This window comes from Nerophis ophidion, linkage group LG27 (assembly GCF_033978795.1).
Source record: "Nerophis ophidion isolate RoL-2023_Sa linkage group LG27, RoL_Noph_v1.0, whole genome shotgun sequence".
Lineage (NCBI taxonomy): Eukaryota > Metazoa > Chordata > Actinopteri > Syngnathiformes > Syngnathidae > Nerophis > Nerophis ophidion.
In genome coordinates this window covers 17,441,252-17,460,527 of record NC_084637.1, presented here as the reverse complement: position 1 = coordinate 17,460,527, position 19,276 = coordinate 17,441,252, and the positions used below count along the sequence as shown (strand labels likewise).

The 19,276-nt window shown below is 42.5% G+C and overlaps 11 non-coding genes across 11 annotated transcripts; 9 read left to right on the top strand and 2 right to left on the bottom strand.

The window, feature by feature from the left end:
• Window positions 1-1,346: 1,346 nt before the first annotated feature.
• trnal-uag (transfer RNA leucine (anticodon UAG)) lies at window positions 1,347-1,428 on the top strand. The gene has a single exon. It is a non-coding gene; the product is annotated as a tRNA-Leu (tRNA).
• Window positions 1,429-1,994: 566 nt separating this feature from the next.
• On the top strand, window positions 1,995-2,066 carry trnae-uuc (transfer RNA glutamic acid (anticodon UUC)). The gene has a single exon. It is a non-coding gene; the product is annotated as a tRNA-Glu (tRNA).
• Window positions 2,067-7,438: 5,372 nt separating this feature from the next.
• Window positions 7,439-7,510, bottom strand: trnad-guc (transfer RNA aspartic acid (anticodon GUC)). The gene has a single exon. It is a non-coding gene; the product is annotated as a tRNA-Asp (tRNA).
• Window positions 7,511-7,648: 138 nt separating this feature from the next.
• trnal-uag (transfer RNA leucine (anticodon UAG)) lies at window positions 7,649-7,730 on the top strand. The gene has a single exon. It is a non-coding gene; the product is annotated as a tRNA-Leu (tRNA).
• A 1,893-nt stretch (window positions 7,731-9,623) lies between these two features.
• On the top strand, window positions 9,624-9,705 carry trnal-uag (transfer RNA leucine (anticodon UAG)). Its single transcript has one exon. It is a non-coding gene; the product is annotated as a tRNA-Leu (tRNA).
• Window positions 9,706-12,734: 3,029 nt separating this feature from the next.
• trnal-uag (transfer RNA leucine (anticodon UAG)) lies at window positions 12,735-12,816 on the top strand. Its single transcript has one exon. It is a non-coding gene; the product is annotated as a tRNA-Leu (tRNA).
• Window positions 12,817-13,618: 802 nt separating this feature from the next.
• trnae-cuc (transfer RNA glutamic acid (anticodon CUC)) lies at window positions 13,619-13,690 on the top strand. The gene has a single exon. It is a non-coding gene; the product is annotated as a tRNA-Glu (tRNA).
• An 811-nt stretch (window positions 13,691-14,501) lies between these two features.
• trnad-guc (transfer RNA aspartic acid (anticodon GUC)) lies at window positions 14,502-14,573 on the bottom strand. Its single transcript has one exon. It is a non-coding gene; the product is annotated as a tRNA-Asp (tRNA).
• A 138-nt stretch (window positions 14,574-14,711) lies between these two features.
• Window positions 14,712-14,793, top strand: trnal-uag (transfer RNA leucine (anticodon UAG)). Its single transcript has one exon. It is a non-coding gene; the product is annotated as a tRNA-Leu (tRNA).
• Window positions 14,794-15,592: 799 nt separating this feature from the next.
• Window positions 15,593-15,664, top strand: trnae-cuc (transfer RNA glutamic acid (anticodon CUC)). The gene has a single exon. It is a non-coding gene; the product is annotated as a tRNA-Glu (tRNA).
• Window positions 15,665-17,561: 1,897 nt separating this feature from the next.
• Window positions 17,562-17,633, top strand: trnae-uuc (transfer RNA glutamic acid (anticodon UUC)). The gene has a single exon. It is a non-coding gene; the product is annotated as a tRNA-Glu (tRNA).
• The last annotated feature ends 1,643 nt before the right edge of the window (window positions 17,634-19,276 follow it).

Here is a 19,276-nt window from a genome sequence, read left to right as displayed (position 1 = left end):
TTATTGGGCAAACTTAAAAGGGTCCAATCAAGGACATCCAACCCGTCAAGTGCTACTAAACTGCCAAGAAAAAGAGAAGAAAAAAATGAATAGTTTTGGGTGGATAATAGGAGATATATGTAACAAAACACAAATTGACAATATTAAAGTTAGCCCTACAGTACCAATTCCTGCAATACCACCGTGGATGTATGACAACCCAAAGGTAAACATGCAATTACTGAAAAATAGACATTTAAATAGTTACCAAATAGAACAATGGATTGAGGAAATGTTTTTTGACAACATCATGATATTCACAGATGCATCAAAAACTATAAATAGTAAAGTAGGAGCTGCTGCAGTTATCCCACAAGGAAATATAGTATTAAATAAAAGAATCAGTGATAAACTATCTGTTTTTACGGGGGAATTGGTAGCAATTTATATGGCAGTTAACTGGATAGAGGAAAACAAAGCAAGGAAAGTAGTCGTTTGCTCGGACTCCAGCAGTGCATTGACGAGCATACAAAACATAGCATCAGAAACAAGACTAGATATAGTTTATGAAATAATTCATGCAATCCACAGAATAAATAAAGCGGGAGGTGTGGTAACATTTCTCTGGGTTCCTGCTCATGTTGGAGTTGAGGGAAATGAGTTAGCTGATAGATACGCAAAACAAGTAACCACTAAAACAGAAGTAAACATGGAGATTAAGCACAGTAAAGAAGAAGTGAAGAGCATAATTAAGCTAGAACACAATAAAAAGTGGCAGGATAATTGGAATAAGGAAACGAAAGGTAGAGAGTTTTACAAAGTCCAGAGGAGAGTAGGTGTAATGAGAGGAGGGGGTAGAAATAGGAAAGAAGAAGACATTATTACTAGAATGAGATTAGGACATACGTATCTAAATAGTTCACTAAAATTGATAGGCAAACATACTACAGGGCTGTGTGATTTTTGCCACCTAATAGAAAATGTTGACCATGTCTTAATACAATGTAGGAAATACAATAGAGAAAGAGAAATACTGGAAAATAAGTTAGCAAAAGAAAATATTAGGTTAGAAGTGGGAGGTATATTAGGATTGCATTCAGAAAGCATAGGATATAAAGCAATATACACATATTTAAAAAACACTGGGTTGAATGAAAGACTATAGAGTAGGGATCCACCTCGGTCCACACTCCATTACAGTAGGTGGCGGTAATGCACACCAGAAGGTTGATTGCCAACCGCCATAAAAACAAAAGAAGAAGAAGAAGAAGGCTTATCCCTGCCACGCCACAACAACAGCAGTGCCATGTCATGTGTCTGCCATTTCATAATGCCGATAAATTGATTCTCTAAAACATCTATATTACGGTTGTGTGGCCGGGTGGTCTAAGGCACTGGACTTAGGCTCCAGTCTCTCAGGAGGCGTGGGTTCAAATCCCACCACTGCCATTTCTATTCCTGTAATGCACTTGTATCTTTCTTGACTAAAGCAGTAAGACCAAGCTTGGTCCTCATTTGGGATACTTTGGAAAACCTGTGGAAATCAGGCCAAATCATTGGTTTTGGAGTTCTTTACGCTAGGAATGTGATCAAAAAGAAGAAGATCTGGGCCCCTACCTTAGACACTCAGGCCAGTTGTATTTTGTCCTGTATTCGGATCACACCACAGTGATAGCATGTATCGCTGGTCGGCACGGAGCGACTTGCAGGAGGGAAATGGCTTTTCTGGTAACATTGTGTGGAAACTCCAACCTCACCCTCAACGCGGACTACACCAAGGAGTCATTAGAAGACATGAGAAAAGAACCTCTGTTCGCTCTTGTTAGAGTTGTATAATTTTTCCACGTCCATATTCCTGCAGCAGTTCCCTAAGCCACAAAAGTTCTCGCTCAAAGACTTCAACCAATGACCTTGGCAAACCACATTTCAGACTTCGTACACCTGACATGGTATGGGTGCTTCGTGCATACGTCTAAAAAGCCGCCAGGAAGCAAGTGTCTAGTGGGGGTTTCAGGTCCCTGGTGGTCTAGTGGCTAGGATTCGGCGCTTTCACCGCCGCGGCCCGGGTTCGATTCCCGGTCAGGGAAGCACTCCGTAACCAGTCTGGGAGCAGTCAATTTCTAACTAATGTCCACAATTCTCATGTTTATGCTCACTGGTTGCAAGTCATTGACATTTTCAAAAGAGTTACTCGGATACTTGTTCAACTGTTCTTCAATGTGGAAGTCTGAACAATGGCTGTTCTTATTATGTTATGAAACCGAAGAGTGTAAGTGGAACCTAGCGAATATCTTCCACATAAAACACGCAAGTCAGCAGAGGACAGTTTCGATCTATCGACCTCTGGGTTATGGGCCCAGCACGCTCCCGCTGCACCACTCTGCTGAATGTATTTGCTGCCCTAGCTTTATGGAGGCGTGGATTGAAATACCATCGCTTATGTTTTCCTGGTGTAAAACTTGTTTGTTTTCTGAGACAAGAAGGATTTGTCCTTGTCAAATAGTACTAAGGCACCCCAAAGTAGAGGCGTTTGTTTCTTCCACAGAACTGGACTTCCAACAGTAGAGGTACCGACACTTTGGACTTAAAAAGATTAAATGCCGACGAATTTGTCAGTAAAAATACGTTCAAATGCCTTCTAATCTTTTACATATATTCTTGGTTTCAACTTAATCCGCAATACTGAATTTGAGTCACTGACTCTAATACACAATTTTTCCTTTTTGAAAACTTGTTATTCATCCTGATTTCGAGGAATGCTCAAACGGTAGTAAAGTACTACCATATCTGTAAGACTGTGCAGTATCTCCAGGTCCACGCATCACAATTTTCAGGGAGGGATACTGTGGTCACTGCTCAAGGTTGAACAATATGTTAACTGATGAAAATAAGAGGAACCAAAACAACCTCCCCATCAGGGAATCGAACCCTGTTCATCCGCGTGACAGGTGAAGATACTGTCCACTATACTAATGAGGACTACACTGTCCTGTGTTTTCTACAGAACAACCCACGATCCGGGCACTAGTTGTCCCCAGAGGTGTACCTGACGAGTACAAAATGGTAAATCAAGTTGCAGGTTGATTCGAATCATCCGTCTGCTGGTGGTGTACGATTAACAAGAATGTTGACAGAATAAACTATGTCCACTACAACGTACAGAGATTAGGAAATTGGACAAAGGCCAGACTTGAAGTCATCGCAGATCAACTCACCGCAACCTCCCTTATGGCCTTTCAAAACCGTATGGCACCAGACATGTAGTTAGCGTAACAATGAGATGTGTGCGTGATATAGGGTGAACCGTGTTGCACTTCATACCAAACTACACTGATAAGGAAGATACCCTGACCAGAGTACTGGAAGGCCTTCGCACCCTCAAACGGTAACATGAAAGAGCACTCATCTATGTGGGATGGATGGTTGGATGTGTTCGGCAAATACAAGTCATTGGTATCATCAGTTCTAGTACTTATGGCTGTATTTGCAGCAATGACGTTGTGTGGATGTTGTTATATTCCTCGTCTGCGTTCTCTGCTTATCCATCTGATTACCACAGCGATTAGCCCAGCAGATGATGGAACTGTTCAGATGCACCTTCTGGCGGACGACAAGAAATATGAATCTGATGACGGGGATACCTATCTGTATGGTGTTCTTGATCTGTTTCCAGACCCTGTTAGAGAAAATGATGTTGAACTCTGAGTGTAAACATAATTTGGCCCTAGGGAAATTAACTATTAACTGAAACTCGCAAGAAGAATTTATTAGGGATAAGAAGATTCTAGGGAAGTTATGTGATAAGCAGGAGGGATATGTTAGAATAATTATGTATATATTATAGCACTAACTTTAGAATGCTTAAAGTCTGTTGTTTTAGTTATTAGCTATTGTGCTCAGGTTAGACTTTTTTTAAACCTATGCAAGGACAAAAATTATTGTCTGAGGGGTGGACTCAGCCACAAATATTATCTTTGTTTTGGCCCGCTGGTACCCAAGGACTTCAGGGACCTCGGCATGGATGGGATAACAGCACGCAGATGAGACAGACACTTCAAGGATCTCAACGAAAATAAGATGACAACACACAGATGAATCAAGAGACAAGGCGAAATCACATTCCATCACATACTATGCGTCCTGGACCTGCTTTGCATAATAAATGTGACCACTCCTTTTAGAGGCAGCCTCACTGATGTTGACTATGGAACGCTGAATAAAAAGTGGAACGCGGGAACGGGAGCTTAGAGCGTAGGGCGAGACTGTGACTAAGTGTGCAGTGCCCGCATTCTCGTCATGAGCCCTATTTAACTCTGTGTCTGCTTGGTTCCTTGCTTCTTGTCTGATTAAAAGATGTCATCAGTGTTTGAACCTGACAGTCACTGACTCAAATACACAATTTTTCCTTTTTGAAACTTGTTATGCATCCTCATTTTGAGGAATGCAACAAACGGTAGTAAAGTACTACCATAACTGTCAATAGAGGACATGAGAAAAAAACGTTGGTTCGCTTTTGTTAGAGTTGTATACTTTTTCCAAGTCCATATTCCTGCAGCAGTTCCCTAAGACACAAAAGTTCTCGCACAAAGACTTCAACCAATGACCTTTGCAAACCACATTTCAGACTTTCTACAACTGACATGTTATGGGTGCTTCGTGCATCCGTCAAAAAGCAGCCAGGAGGCAAGTATCTAGATAGGTCGTCAACTCCCTGGATGTCTGGTGGCTAGGTTTCAGTGCTCTCCCTGCCACGGCCCGGGTTCGACTCCTGGTCAGGGAAGCACTGTCTAACCAGTCTGGGAGCAGTCAAATTGTGATTTATGTCCACAATTCTCATGTTTATGCTCATTGGATGCAGATCATTAACATTGACATTTTCAAAAAAGGTAACCGGGAATTTGTTCAACTGTTCTTCAGCGTGGAAGTCTGACCGTATGGGTGTTCTTGTCATGTCGTGAAACCAAAGAATGTAAGTGGAACCGAGCGGAAATCTTTCACATAAAACACGCAAGATAGCAGAGGATAGTTTCGACCTATCGACCTCTGGATTATGGGCCCAGCACGCTCCCGCTGCGCCACTCTGCTAACTGTATTTGTAGTCCTAGCTTTATGAAGGGGTGGATTGAAATACCATCGCTTATGTTTTCCTGGTGAGAAACTTGCTTGTCTTGTGAGACGAAAATAATTTGTCCTTGTCAAATAGTACTAAGGCACCCCAAAGTAGAGGCGTTTGTTTCTCCGGCAGAACTGGACTTCCAACAGTAGAGGAACCGACAATGTGGACTTAAAAAGATTAAATGCCGACAAATTTGTCAATAAAAATACGTTCAAATGCCTTCTAACCCTATACATATATTCTTAGTTTCAACTTAATCCGCAATACTGAATTTGAGTCACTGACTCTAATACACAATTTCTCCTTTTTGAAGACTTGTTATGCATCCTGATTCGAGGAATGCTCAAACGGTAGTAAAGTACTACCATATCTGTAGGACTGTGCAGTATCTCCAGGTCCACGCATCACAATTTTCAGAGAGGAATACTGTGGTCACTGCTCAACGTTGAACAATATGTTAACTAATGAAAATAAGAGGAACCAAAACAATCTCCCCGTTAGGGAATCAAACCCTGGTCTTCAGCGTGACAGGCGGAGATACTGTCCACTATACTAACAAGGACTGCACCATCCTGCGTTTTCTGAAGAACAACCAACGATCCAGGCGTATACGCCACAACCACAGCAGTGCCAAGTCATATGTTTGCTGTCTCATAATGCCGAGAAATTGATTATCTAAACCATTTATATGACGGTAGTGTGGCCGAGTGGTCTAAGGCGCTGGACTTAGGCTCCAGTCTATCAGGAGGCGTGGGTTTCTAATCCCTCCACAATCTTTTCTATTCCTGTAACGCACTTGTATCTTTCCTGACTAAAGCAGTAAGACCAAGCTTGGTCCTCATTTGGGATGCTTTGGAAAACTTGTGGAAATCAGGCCAAAACATTAGTTTTGGAGTTATTTACGCTAGGAATGTGATCAAAAAGAACCCCACCAGGGCAGGGGTGAGGATGTGTGCAGCAGTCCGAATATAACACAAAAAGAGTGATAGTGTAAATATGCTGTGTCCTATCAACCTATGTCATTTTGTACGTATGAAGATTACAAAGGCTTTTGGTCTGACTTTTCCCACACAGTTTTAAGTATGAAGGATCAATTATTTAATAAAGCAAAGGAAAGTTTTGTTTCATTGACTTGGTATGGCTATAAGGTGGACATGTATGTTTTTGTCAACCTGTCGTTTGAAGATCTGCGCCCCTACCTTAGACACTCAAGTCAATTGTATGTTTTCCTGTATTCGGATCACACCACAGTGATAGCATGTATCGCTGGTCGACACGGAGTGACTTGCAGAGGGATATAGCCTTTTTGGTGACCTTGTGTGGAAACTCCAACCTCACCCTACACCAAGGAGTCAATAGAGGACATGAGAAAAGAACCCCTGTTCGCTCTTGTTAGAGTTGTGTACTTTTTCCACGTCCATATTCCTTCAGTAGTTCCCTAAGACACAAAAGTTCTCGCTCAAAGACTCCAACCAATGACTTTTGCAAACCACATTTCAGACTTTGTAAAACTGACATGGTATGGGTGCTTCGTGGATCCGTCAAAAAAGCAGCCAGGAAGAAAGTGTCTAGGTCGATTGTCAGCTCCCTGGTGGTCTAGTGGATAGGATTCAGCGCTCTCATCGCCGCGGCCCGGGTTGGATTCCCGGTCAGGGAAGCACTGTCTAACCAGTCTGGGAGCAGTCAAATTGTGCTTTATGTCCACAATTCTTATGTTTATGCTCATTAGATGCAAATCATTAACATTGACATTTTCAAAAAAGTAAACCGGGAATTTGTTCAACTGTTCTTCAGCGTGGAAATCTGAACAATGGGTGTTCTTATCATGTCATGAAACTAAAGAGTGTAAGTGGAACCGAGCGGAAATCTTTCACATAAAACACGCAAGATAGCAGAGGATAGTTTCGATCTATCGGCCTCTGGGTTATGGGCCCAGCACGCTCCCGCTGCGCATTTCTGCTAACTCTATTTGCAGTCCTAGCTTTATGAAGGGGTTGATTGAAATACCATCACTTATGTTTTCCTGGTCAGATACTTGTTTGTTTCCTGAGACAAAAAGGATTTGTCCTTGTCAATTACTACTAAGGCACCCCAAAGTAGAGGCGTTTGTTTCTTCCGCAGAACTGGACTTCCAACAGTCGAGGTAAAGACACTGTTTTTGAAAACTTTTTATGCATCCTGATTTCGAGGAATGCAACAAACGGTAGTAGTGTACTACCATATCTGTAGGACTGTGCAGTATATCCAGGTCCACGCGTCACAATTTTCAGAGAGGGATACTGTGGTCACTGCTCAAGGTTGAACAATATATTAACTGATGAAAATAAGAGGAACCAAAAAAATATCCCCGTCAGGGAATCGAACCCTGGTCTTCCGCGTGACAGGCGGAGATACTGTCCACTATACTAACGAGGACTGGGCACTCCTCCGTTTTCTAAAGAACAACCAACGATTCAGGCGTATCCCTGCCACGCCACAACCACAGCGGTGCCATGTCATACGTTTGGCGTCTAATAATGCAGATAAATTGATTCTCTAAACCTTATGTATGACGGTAGTGTGGCCGAGTGGTCTAAGGCGCTGGACTTAGGCTCCAGTCTCTCAGGAGGCGTGGGTTCAAATCCCACCACTGCAATTTCTATTCCTGTAACACACTTGTATCTTTCCTTACTAAAGCAGTAAGATCAAGCTTGGTCCTCATTTGGAATGCTTTGGAAAACTTGTGGAAATCAGTCCAAAACATTAGCTTTGGAGTTCTTTACGCTAGGAATGAGATAAAAAAGAACGCAACCAGGGCAGGGGTGAGGATGTGTGCAGCAGTCTAAATACAACACAAAATTAGTGAGAGTGTAAATATTCCGTGTTCTATCAACCCATGTCATTTTGTACGTATGCAGATTACAAAGGCTTTTGGTCTGACTTTTCCCACACAGTTTTAAGGATGAAGGATCAATAATTCAATAAAGCAAAGGAAAGTTTTGTTTCATTAACTTGGTATGACTAAAAGGTGGACATGTATGATTTTGTCAATCTGTGGTTTGAAGATCTGCGCCCCTACCTTAGACACTCAAGTCAGTTGTATTTTTTCTTGTATTCGGATCACACCACAGTGATAGCATGTATCGCTGGTCGGCACGGAGCGACTTGCTGAGGGAAATAGCCTTTCTGGTGACATTGTGTGGAAACTCCAACCTCACCCCACACCAAGGAGTCAATAGAGGACATGAGAAAATAACCTCTGTTCGCTCTTGTTAGAGTTGTATACTTTTCCCACATCCATATTCCTGCAGCAGTTCCCTAAGACACAAAAGTTCTCGCTCAAAGACTCCAACCAATGACCTTTGCAAACCACATTTCAGACTTTGTAAAACGGACATGGTATGGGTGCTTCGTGCATCCGTCAAAAAAGCAGCAAGGAGGAATGTGTCTAGGTTGGTTGGCAGGTCCATAGTGGTCCAGTGGCTAGGATTCAGCGCTCTCATCGCTACGGCCGGGGTTCGATTCCCGGTCAGAGAAGCACTGTCCAACCAGTCTGGGAGCAGTCAAATTGTGCTTTATGTCCACATTTCTCATGTTTATGCTCATTGGATGAAAATCATTTACATTGACATTTTCAAAAAAGGTAACCGGGAATTTGTTCAAATGTTCTTTAGCGTGGAAGTCTGAACAATGGGTGTTCTTATCATGTCGTGAAACCAAAGAGTGTAAGTGGAACTGAGCGGAAATCTTTCACATTAAACACGCAAGATAGCAGAGGATAGTTTCGATCTATCGACCTCTGGGTAATGGGCCCAGCACGCTACTCTGCTAACTCTATTTGCAGTCCTAGCTTTATGAAGGCGTGGATTGAAATACCATCGCTTATGTTTTCCTGGTGAGAAAATTGTTTGTTTCCTGAGACAAAAAGGATTCGTCCTTGTCAATTACTACTAATGCACCCCAAAGTAGGGGCGTTTGTTTCTTCGACAGAACTGGACTTCCAACAGTAGAGGTACCGACAATGTGGACTTAAAAAGATTAAATGCCGACAAATTTGTCAGCAAATGCCTTCTAATCTTTTACACACATTCTTGGTTTCAACCTAATCCGCAATACTGAATTTGAGTCACTGACTCTAATACACAATTTTTCCTTTTTGAAGACTTGTTATGTATCCTGATTTCGAGGAATGCAACAAACGGTAGTAAAGTACTACCATATCTGTAGGACTGTGCAGTATCTCCAGGTCCACGCATCACAATTTTCAGAGAGGAATACTGTGGTCACAGCTCAAGGTTGAACAATATGTTCACTGATGAAAATAAGAGGAACCAAAAGAATCTCCCCGTCAGGGAATAGAACCCTGGTCTTCCGCGTGACAGGCGGAGATACTGTCCACTATACTAAAGAGGACTGCACCGTCCTGCGTTTTCAAAGAACAACCAACGACCCAGGCGTATCCCTGCCACGCCACAACCACAGCGGTGCCATGTCATACGTTTGCCGTCTCATAATGCCGATAAATTGATACTCTAAACTTCAGTATGACGGTAGTGTGGCCGAGTGGTCTAAGGCGCTGGACTTAGGCTCCAGTCTCTCAGGAGGCGTGGGTTCAAATCCCACCACTGCCATTTTTATTACTGTAACGCACTTGTATCTTTCCTGACTAAAGCACTTAGACCAAACTTGGTCCTCATTTGGAAAACTTGTGGAAATCAGGCCAAAACATTAGTTTTGGAGTTCTTTACGCTAGGAATGTGATCAAAAAGAACGCAACCAGGGCAGGGGTGAGGATGTATGCAGCAGTCCAAATACAACACAAAATGAGTGAGAGTGTAAATATGCCGTGTTCTAGCAACCTATGTCATTTTGTACGTATGCAGATTACAAAGGCTTTTGGTCTGACTTTTCCCACACAGTTTTAAGGATGAAGGATCAATTATTCAATAAAGCAAAGGAAAGTTTTGTTTCATTGACTTGGTATGGCTAAAAGGTGGACATGTATGTTTTTGTCAACCTGGCGTTTGAAGATCTGCGCCCCTACCTTAGACACTCAAGTCAGTCGTATTTTTTCCTGTATTCAGATCACACCACAGTGATAGCATGTATCGCTGGTCGGCACGGAACGACTTGCAGAGGGAAATAGCCTTACTGGTGACATTGTGTGGAAACTCCAACCTCACCCTCAATGCGGACTACACCAAGGAGTCAATAGAGCACATGTGAAAAGAACCTCTGTTCGCTCTTGTTAGAGTCGTATACTTTTTCACGTCCATACTCCTGCAGCAGTTCCCTAAGACACAAAAGTTCTCGCTCAAAGACTCCAACCAATGACCTTTGCAAACCACATTTCAGACTTTGTAAAACTGACATGGTATGTGTGCTTCGTGCATCCGTCAATAAAGTAGCCAGGAGGAAAGTGTCTGGGTTGGTTTTCAGCTCCCTGGTGGTCTAGTGGCTAGGATTCGGCGCTCTAGTCACCGCGGTCTGGGTTCAATTCCCGGTCAGGGAAGCACTGTGTAACCAGTCTAGGAGCAGTCAATTTGTGATTTATGTCCACAATTCTCATGTTTATGCTCATTGGATGCAAATCATTAACATTGACATTTTCAAAAAAGGTAACCGGGAGTTTGTTCAACTGTTCTTGAGTGTGGAAGTCTGAACAATGGGTGTTCTTATCATGTCGTGAAACCAAAGAGTGTAAGTGGAACCGAGAGAAAATCTTTCACATAAAACACGCAAGATAGCAGAGGATAGTTTCGATTCAATCAACCTCTGGGTTATGGGCCCAGCAAGCTCCCGCTGCCCCACTCTGCTAACTTTATATGCAGTCTTAGCTTTATGAAGGCGTGGATTGAAATACCATCGCTTATGTTTTCCTGGTGAGAAACTTGTTTGTTTCCTGAGACAAAAAGGATTTGTCCTTGTCAAATACTACTAAGGCACCCCAAAGTAGAGGCGTTTGTTTCTTCCACAGAACTGGACTTCCAACAGTAGAGGTACCGACGCTGTGGACTTAAAAAGATTAAATGCCGACAAATTTGTCAGTAAAAATACGTTTAAATGCCTTCTAATATTTTACATACATTCTTGGTTTCAACTTAATCCGCAATACTGAATTTGAGTCACTGACTCTAATGCACAATTTTTCTTTTTTGAAGACTTGTTATGCATCCTGATTTCGAGAAATGCTCAAACAGTAGTAAAGTACTACCATATCTGTAGGACTGTGCAGTATCTCCAGATCCACGCATCACAATTTTCAGAGAGGAATACTGTGGTCACTGCTCAAGGTTGAACAATATGTTAACTGATGAAAATAAGAGGAACCAAAACAATCTCCCCTCCAGGGAATCGAATCCTGGTCTTCCGCGTGACAGGCGGAGATACTGTCCACTATACTAACAAGGACTGCACAGTCCTGCGTTTTCTAAAGAACAACCAACGATCCAGGCGTATCCCTGCCACGCCACAACCACAGCAGTGCCATGTCATACGTTTGCCGTCTCATAATGGCGATAAATCGATTCTCTAAACCAGGGGTGCCCACACTTTTTCTGAGGGCGAGCTACTTTTCAATTGACCAACTCAAGGGGATCTACCTCATTTATATATATCATTTATATTCATTTATTTATGAAAAAGACATTTTTGTAAACAAGTTAAATGTGTTTAATGATAATACAAGCATGTGTAACACATATGTGTTACACATATGTGTTACACATATGTGTTACACATATGTGTGTAACACATTCTTGTCTTTCTTTCACAAAGACAAGAATATAAGTTGGTGTATTACCTGATTCTGATGACTTGCATTGATTGGAATCAGACAGTAAAGATGATAACGCACACATTTTCAAATTGAGGAGAAATAAAGTTGTCCTTTCTGTACAATACCACATGAAAGTGGTTGGTTTTTGGCATCTAATTCATCCAGTTTCCATACACTTTACAAGAAAAACATTGGCGGCAAATTCCGTAGCTTGCTTGATTGACATTCACGGCACCCGAGGGTCTTGTGAGATGACGCTGGCTGCTGCCAGTTCATTATTAGGAAAAAATGACAGAGAGGAAGGCGAGAAACACTTTTTATTTCAACAGACTTTCGCGCCGTCCCTTCCGTCAAAACTCTAAAGGCCAACTGCACATTTCCTATCTTCACAATAAAAGCCCTGCTTCATGCTGCCTGCGCTAACAAAATAAGAGTCTCGGAAAGCTGGCGTGCACAAGTTATGTGTACACCAGCTTTCTGAGGGATCGCTTGTGCACGCCAGTTTTCCGAGACTCTGTATTTAGTTAGCGCAGGCAGCATGAAGCAGGGCTTTTATTGTGAAGATACGAAAAGTGCAGTCGGCCTTCAGAGTTTTGACGGAATGTACGGCGCGAGATTCTGTTGAAATAAAAAGTGTTTCTCGCCTTCCTCTCGGTCATATTTTCATAATAATGATCTTGCAGCAGCCAGCGTGATCTCACAAGACCCTCCGGTACCGTGAACGTCATTTAAGTGACGTCTTGGTGAAGATTGATGATCACTAATTTTTAGGTCTATTTTTTTTAAAAGCCTGGCTGGAGATCGACTGACACACCCCCCGCGGTCGACTGGTAGCTCGCGATCGACGTAATGGGCACCCCTGCTCTAAACCACGTATATAGCGGTAGTGTGGCCGAGTGGTCTAAGGCGCTGGACTTAGGTTCCAGTCTCTGAGGAGGCGTGGGTTCAATTCCCACCACTGCCATCTCTATTTCTGTAACACCCTTGTATCTTTCCTGACCAAAGCAGTAAGACCAATATTGGTCCTCATTTGGAATGTTTTGGAAAACTTGTGGAAATCAGGCCAAAACATTAGTTTTGGAGTTCTTTACGTTAGGAATGTGATCAAAAATAACACAACCAGGGCAGGGGTGAGGGTGTGTGCAGCAGTCCGAATACAAAACAAAATGAGTGACAGTGTAAATACGCCGTGTTCTATCAACCTATGTCATTTTATACGTATGAAGATTACAAAGGTTTTTGGTCTGACTTTTCCCACACAATTTTAAGGATGAAGGATCAATTATTCAATAAAGCAAAGGAAAGTTTTGTTTCATTGACTTGGTATGGCTAAAAGGTGGACATGTATGTTTTTGTCAACCTGTCGTTTGAAGATCTGCGCCCCTACCTTAGACACTCAAGTCAGTTGTATTTTTTCCTGTATTCGGATCACACCACAGTGATAGCATGTATCGCTGGTCGGCACGGAGCGACTTGCAGAGGGAAATAGCCTTTCTGGTGACATTGTGTGGAAACTCCAAACTCACCCTACACCAAGGAGACAATAGAGGACATGAGAAAATAACCTCTGTTTGCTCTTGTTAGAGTTGTATACTTTTTCCACGTCCATATTCCTGCAGCAGTTCCCTAAGACACAAAAGTTCTCGCTCAAAGACTCCAACCAATGACCTTTGCAGACCACATTTCAGACATTGTAAAACTGACATGGTATGGGTGCTTCCGTCAAAAAAGCAGCCAGGAGGAAAGTGTCTAGGGTGATTGTTAGTTCCCTGGTGGTCTAGTGGCTAGGATTCGGCGCTCTCATCGATGCGGCCCGGGTTCGATTCCCGGTCAGGGAAGCACTGTTTAACCAGTCTGGGAGCAGTCAATTTGTGATTTATGTCCAAAATTCTCATGTTTATGCTCATTGGATGCAAATCATTAACATTGACATTTTCAAAAAAGGTAACCGGGAATTTGTTCAACTGTTCTTCAGCGTGGAAGTCTGACCATATGGGTGTTCTTATCATGTCGTGAAACCAAAGAGTGTAAGTGGAACCGAGCGGAAATCTTTCACATAAAAAACGCAAGATAGCACAGGATAGTGTCGATCTATCGACCTCTGGGTTTCGGGATTAGCATGCTCCAGCTGCGCCACTCTGCTAACCCTATTTGCAGTCCCAGCTTTATGAAGGGGTGGATTGAAATACCATCGCTTATGTTTTCCTGGTGAGAAACTTGTTTGTTTCCTTGTCCTTGTCAATTACTACTAAGGCACCCCAAAGTAGAGGCGTTTGTTTCTTCCACAGAACTGGAATTCCAACAGTAGAGGTACCGACAATGTGGACTTAAAAAGATTAAATGCTGACAAATTTGTCAGCAAAAATCGTTCAAATGCCTTCTAATGTTTTACATACATTCTTGGTTTCAACTTAATCCGTAATACTGAATTTGAGTCACTGACTCTAGTACACAATTTTTCCTTTTTGAAAACTTGTTATGCATCCTGATTTCGAGGAATGCTCAAACGGTAGTAAAGTACTACCATATCTGTAGGACTGTACAGTATCTCCAGGTCCACGCATCACAATTTTCAGAGAGGAATACTGTGGTCACAGCTCAGGGTTGAACAATATGTTAACTAATGAAAATAAGAGGAACCAAAACAACCTCCCCGTCAGGGAATCGAACCCTGGTCTTCCGCGTGACAGGCGGAGATACTGCCCACTATACTAACGAGGACTGCACTGTCCTGCGTTTTCTAAAGAACAACCAACGATCCAGGCGTATCCCTGCCACGCCACAACCACAGCGGTGCCATGTCATACGTTTTCCGTCTCATAATGCCGAGAAATTGATTCTCTAAACCAGATATATGACGGTAGTGTGGCCGAGTGGTCTACGGCGCTGGACTTAGGCTCCAGTCTCTCAGGAGGCGTGGGTTCAAATCCCACCACTGCCATTTTTATTCCTGTAACGTATTTGTATCTTTCCTGACTAAAGCAGTAAGACCAAACTTGGTCCTCATTTCGAAAACTTGTGGAAATCAGGCCTAAACATTAGTTTTGGAGTTCTTTACGCTAGGAGTGTAATCAAAAAGAACGCAACCAGGGCAGGGGTGAGGATGTGTGCAGCAGTCCAAATACAACACAAACTGAGTGAGAGTGTAAATATGCCGTGTTCTATCAACCTATGTCATTTTGTACGTATGCAGATTACAAAGGCTTTTGGTCTGACTTTTCCCACACAGTTTTAAGGATGAAGGATCAATTATTCAATAAAGTAAAGGAAAGTTTTCTTTCATTGACTTGGTATGGCTAAAAGGTGGACATGTATGTTTTTGTCAACCTGTCGTTTGAAGATCTGCGCCCCTACCTTAGACACTCAAGTTAGTCGTATTTTTTCCTGTATTCGGATCACACCACAGTGATAGCATGTATCGCTGGTCGGCACGGAGCGACTTGCAGAGGGAAATAGCCTTTCTGGTGACATTGTGTGGAAACTCCAACCTCACCCTACACCAAGGAGTCAATAGAGGACATGAGAAAAGAACCTCTGTTCGCTCTTGTTACAGTTGTATACTTTTTCCACGTCCATATTCCTGCAGCAGTTCCCTAAGACACAAAAGTTCTCGCTCAAAGACTCCAACCAATGACCTTTGCAAACCACATTTCAGACTTTGTAAAACTGATATGGTATGGGTGTTTCGTGCATCCGTCAAAAAAGCAGCCAGGAAGAAAGTGTCTAGGTTGATTGTCAGCTCCCTGGTGGTCTAGTGGCTAGGATTCAGCGCTCTCATCGCTGCGGCCCGGGTTCGATTCCCGGTCAGGGAAGCACTTTCTAACCAGTCTGGGAGCAGTCAAATTGTGCTTTATGTCCACAATTCTCATGTTTATGCTCATTGGATGTAAATCATTGACATTGACAAAAAAGGTAACCGGGGAATTTGTTCAACTGTTCTTCAGCATGGAAGTCTGAACAATGGGTGTTCTTATCATGTTGTGAAACCAAAGAGTGTAAGTGGAACCGAGCGGAAATCTTTCACATAAAACACACAGGATAGCAGAGGATAGTTTCGATCTATCAACCTCTGGGTTATGGGCCCAGCACGCTCCCGCTGCCCCACTCGGCAACTCTATTTGCATTCCTAGCTTTATGAAGGGGTGGATTGAAATACCATCGCTTATGTTTTCCTGGTGAGAAACTTGTTTGTTTCCTGAGACAAAAAGGATTTGTCCTTGTCAATTACTACTAAGGCACCCCAAAGTAGAGGCGTTTGTTTCTTCCACAGAACTGGACTTCCAACAGTAGAGGTACCGACACTGTGGACTTAAAAAGATTAAATGCCGACAAATTTGACAGCAAAAATACGTTCAAATGCCTTCTAATGTTTTACATACATTCTTGGTTTCAACTTAATCCGTAATACTGAATTTGAGTCACTGACTCTAATACACAATTTTTCCTTTTTGAAGACTTGTTATGCATCCTGATTTCGAGGAATGCTCAAACGGTAGTAAAGTACTACCATATCTGTAGGACTGTGCAGTATCTCCAGGTCCACGCATCACAATTTTCAGAGAGGAATACTGTGGTCACTGCTCAAAGTTGAACAATATGTTAACTGATGAAAACAAGGGGATACAAAACAATCTCCCCGTCAGGGAATCGAAACCTGGTCTTCCGCGTGACAGGCTGAGATACTGTCAACTATAAAAATGAGAACTGTGCCTCATGCGTTTTCTAAAGAACAACCAACAATCCAGGCTTATCCCTGCCACGCCACAACCACAGCAGTGCTATGTCATACGTTTGCCATCTGATAATGCAGATATATTGATTCTCTAAAACATCAACAGAACGGCTGTGTGGCTGAGTGGTCTAAGGCACTGGATTTAAGCTCCAGTCTCTCAGGAGGCGTGGGTTCTAATCCCACCACTACCATTCCTCTTTTTGTAACACACTTGTATCTTTCCTGACCAAAGCAGTAAGACCAAGCTTGGTCCTCATTTGGAATGCTTTGAAAAATGTGTGGAAATCAGGCCAAAACATTAGCTTTGAAGTTCTTTACGCTAGGAATGTAATCAAAAAGAACACAACCAGGGCAGGGGTGAGGATGTGTGCAGCAGTCCAAATACAACACAGAATGAGTCACAGTTTAAATATTCCATGTTCAATAAACCTATGTCATTTTGTACGTATGCAGATTACAAAGGCTTTTGGTCTGACTTTTCCCACACAGTTTTAAGGATCAAGGAATTAGGACAGTGGTGTTTCATTGACTTGGTTTGGCTAAAAGGTGGACCTGTATGTTTTTGTCAACCTGTCGTTTGAAGATCTGTGCTCCTACCTTAGACACTCAGGCCAGTTGTATTTTTTCCTGTATTCGGATCACACCACAGTGATAGCATGTGTCGCTGGTCTGCACGGAGCGACTTGCAGGAGGGAAATGTGTGGAAATTCCAGCCTCACCCTCAACGCGGACTACACCAAGGAGTCAATAGAGGACATGAGAAAAGAACCTCTGTTCGCTCTTGTTAGAGTTGTATACTTTTTCCACGTCCATATTCCTGCAGCAGTTCCCTAAGACACAAAAGTTCTTGCTGAAAGACTTCAACCAATGACCTTTGCAAACCACATTTCAGACTTTGTACAACTGACATGGTATGGGTGCTCCGTGCATATGTCAAAAAAGCAGCCAGATGGCAAATGTCTGGGTAGGTAGTCAGCTCCCTGGTGGTCTAGTGGCTAGGATTCGGCGCTTTCACCGCCGTGGCCCGGGTTCGATTCATGGTCAGGGAAGCACTGTCTACTTAGTCTGGGAGCAGTAAATTTGTAATTTATGGCCACAATTCTCTTGTTCATGCTCATTGTTCGAAAGTCCTTAACATTGATTGATTGATTGATACTTTTATTAGTAGATTGCACAGTACAGTACATATTCCGTACAATTGACCACTAAATGGTAACACCCGAATAAGTTTTTCAACTTGTTTAAGTCGGGGTCCACGTTAATCAATTCATGGTACAAATATATACTATCAACATAATACAGTCATCACACAAGTTAATCATCATAGTATGTACATTGAATTATTTACATTATTTACAATCCGGGGGGTGGGATGAGGAGCTTTGGTTGATATCAGAACTTCAGTCATCAACAATTGCATCAACAGAGAAATGTGGACATTGAAACAGTGTAGGTCTTACAGTAGGATATGTACAGCCAGCAGAGAACATAGTGAGTTCAGATAGCATAAGAACAAGTATAAACATTAGAAGTACATTTGAGTTGTTTATAATCCGGGGAGATGGGATGTGAATGGAGGAGGGTATTAGTAAAGTGTTGAAGTTGCCTGGAGGTGTTGACATTTTCAAAAAAGGTAACAGGCAATTTGTTCAACTGTTTTTCAGCGTGGAAGTCTGAACAATGGGTGTTTGTGCAGCCCTTTGTGGCACTAGTGATTTAGGGCTATAAAAGTAAACATTGATTGATTGATTGATTTTATCATGTCGTGAAACCGAAGAATATAAGTGGAACCTAGCGGATATCTTCCGCATAAAACAGGCGAGGTGGAAGAGGATAGTTTCGAACTATCGACCTCTGGATTATGTGCCCAGCACTCTTCCACTGCGCCACTCTGCTAACTATATTTGCAGTCCTAGCTTTATGGAGGCGTGGATTGAAATACCATCGCTTATGTTTTCCTGGTTAGAAACTTGCTTGTTTTCTGAGACGAAAATAATTTGTCCTTGTCAAATAGTACTAAGGCACCCCAAAGTACAGGCGTTTGTTTCTTCCGCAGAACTGGACTTCCACCAGTTGAGGTATCGACAAATGTGTCAGTAAAAATACATTCAAATGCCTTCTGATATTTTACATACATTCTTGGTTTAAACTTAATCCGCAATACTGAATTTGAGTCACTGACTCTAATACACAATGTTTCCTTTTTGAAAACTTGTTATGCATCGTGATTTCGAGGAATGCTCAAACGGTAGTAAAGTATTACTATATCCGTAGGACTGTGCATATCTCCAGGTCCACGCGTCACAATTTTCAGAGAGGGATACTGTGGTCACTGCTCAAGGTTGAACAATATGTTAACTGATGAAAATAAGAGGAACCAAGAAAAACTCCCCATCAGAGAATCAAATCCTAATCTTCCACGTGACAGGCAGAGATACTGTCCACTATACTAACAAGGACTGCACTAACCACTGTTTTTTAAAGAACAACCAACCATCCAGGCTTATCCCTGAAGCTTCCGGAAGGAGAGACACGGAACTCCAAACATTTGGAGTGAATTTGGCAGCGGCGAGAGTGTCTAAATCGGTTTTGGCGGTTGAGCATAAGCTGTTTTGTGACTGGATCGAGATGGAAGGGGATAGTGACGGGATGTATGCGGATAGTATGGTAATGGATAGGACTAGAGGGGAGA